Here is a 2,778-nt window from a genome sequence, read left to right as displayed (position 1 = left end):
CATATCTCGTAATCTGGAATGAGTTATAAGATATATGATTTTGGGGTAGAACGAGCTACTTTAGCCATCCAACCCGCTATGTCGGGTTGCGCAAGCTGGATTTGCGAAATACAATCAGATCGACAGTCGTTTCCCTATTTTAATTCCATTTTTACTACAAATATTAAGTCTTAGTTTGATTATAACTCTTAAATTGTTGGGCTTTAGGAGTTGCGTTTATGTAAAAAGTGCTTAGAATAATTAGGAGAACAGCGTGGTGAAGCCAAATAGGACACTTATTATTTTTGGCCAAAAACCTTGCGCACTAGTAGACATTGCGACGGTCTATAAATAGTAAGTTTACTATTTATAGTAAGTTTACTATTTATAGTAAGTTGTTAGGAGTTTTAGTTGTAGTTTGAGTATGAAATCTCCCCCAATATTGCTTAGTATCTCTATTTAAATGGTCGTGAACTTGTTTATTTCATTCATCAATCAAATTATGAATATTTATTTTCTATTTTCCTTGCTTTTTCCTCATGGGTTCAAAAAGTCTGTGTGAGGAGTCTAGAGAAGCTCCGTAGACTCGAAGTAGTTATCCTTAAGGAAGATGGTGATCAACCTCGTTGCGTCCATCCATGCGTCATTTTTGTATAGAATGCCTCTCTCTCTCTCTCTCTCTCTCTCTCTCTCTCTCTCTCTCTCTCTATATATATATATATATATATATATATATATATATATAATGTAAAAGAGAGTACATTAGAAGACCTGGACGAATTCCCGCCTGAGCACATTTATTTAATGCACTTTTTTTTTTCTCTGTACATAACCCAAAATATTTATATTTGGAAAATACCCAACATACACTGCTCAATATCTCACACACTTGCTACGTTGGCATGTGTAGTGCATGCAGCTCCTATCCCTCCCAAGTACCCACTCGAAAAGGGGAAAAGGTATGATCAAGTACATCTAAATTCAAGTACAGGCAATTATTAACAGCCTTTCAATCCCCCTCAAAATGTACTGACCATGCAACCCTACACACCTAGCACGTGGTGGCCCCACATGTGACAGCCGTCTGATTAAGATTGTATTCACTTACTAAGAAAGTACAGGCTACAAAAAACTGGTGTAGAACTCGCATCGGATTCATTTGCTGGTACGCAGGATTAAATGGTATGGAATTGCATTAGATGACATTAATACTATTAATGCACGGTCATTGTAGGCAAGAAATACCATGGTTTCTTGATAGTCTTATACCACTTTTGGAATCAAATTCTTACTTTGGAAAAAATGCTGTGCTTTTTTGGCACATGGGATTAACCGAAATTAGGTGGGATAGAATTGCCTTAGTACAATGATTACTTGCTGTCAAGAATAAATAATATTTTAAGATTCTATTATATTTGATGTTTGGATAGAATCATAGAAGCAGTCAAAATCCACCATCATAGGAAGTATTGTTGGAATAAATTTCTATTGAATACATTGAAAATATAAAAAATAGAAAAATAAATTATCACTAAGCTGAATTACGTATAAAATACGCTGTCCTTAAAGCGTGATTCACCCTCTTATCAATTGCTGATGGGTTACAGGCGAATTGCTCCGAGGATAAGACAAGCCTTATCTGGATCCAGCGTGCAGCAATCACGATAGGTCTACTATGGAACAGTTTTAAAGCAATAGATTTCTTCTGGCAGACTTAGACGATGGAGATAATAACAGTATTCTAAAATGGAGCTATGGACTGTATCTGATTTGATGGGAGAGATGGTGTGTTAAGATGATGAAATCGGACTGGAATGGTCCAGTTTATATAGGCTTCAGGTTTAGACCCGTTACTGTGTGGTATTCAATGATCCAGAACGTTTGAAAAACGTTTCTGGCCATTGTTCATTAATCCCATAGGTTTCTAGTCATTAGATCTGTAGATCTGACCGTTGGATCATCTTGGCTCGTCCGTTTTCGGATCGTTGTGGCTTTTAAGGTAGCTCTCCGTTTATAGAATGGCTGGACGTTTCGGATTTAAGATTCGACCGTTCTCAGTCACTTATAAAACCCAGGCTCATTTTCAACTTTTCAGATCCACACCGCCCTAAGGCTCCAACCAGACCCATTGTACTGAGGTCGCACCGTCTCGCGCCGGTTCGCGTAAGGTCGCGAGGGAGCGACTACTCTGCGACATGATGTGAATGTGCAAAGTGCAAAGTGCGCCATCTAGCGCTACTACAGCCACACTGCCTTATTGCCCAGGCCGTTGCCCACGCTCGTGGCCGAGCGCGAGCGCGAGCGTGTGCGCGTGCGTGTATTCCAGTGCTTCGCACTGGAACATGCAACCCGTGTTTTATCTCCTCTAAAAAGCTCCAAGTAAGAATACCCTTCTCAACATCTCATATAAACCACAAAACTATTCTTTGCATTTTCGATGTGGGACAAAGTACACACCGCACTTTTTAATTCAAAAAATTCAAAAAGTATTTTGGCGGGAAAATCCTGAAATTTTGAAAAAATTTGAATTTGAATTTTTATTATTTTTAAAACCACTGATTTTCAACAATCCCCCCTGATTTTCAACAATCCCTCACTGTTTTTTAAAACAATGAAAACTCTGACAAATAATAACAATTATTATGCATAAAGAAAGATATCCTGCGATTTGAATCTTTCCTTAATGTAAGCATTTTAAAGTTATTTCGAAATTTCTGGTTACCACAGCATTGAACTAGTTATTCCTTTATGATATAACTGAAAATACTACACACATAATAGCTCATGCGTTAGGTATTC

The sequence above is a fragment of the Magnolia sinica genome, chromosome 2, assembly GCF_029962835.1.
Source record: "Magnolia sinica isolate HGM2019 chromosome 2, MsV1, whole genome shotgun sequence".
NCBI classification, from domain to species: Eukaryota; Viridiplantae; Streptophyta; class Magnoliopsida; order Magnoliales; family Magnoliaceae; genus Magnolia; species Magnolia sinica.
Note: the sequence above shows the minus strand (reverse complement) of the source record.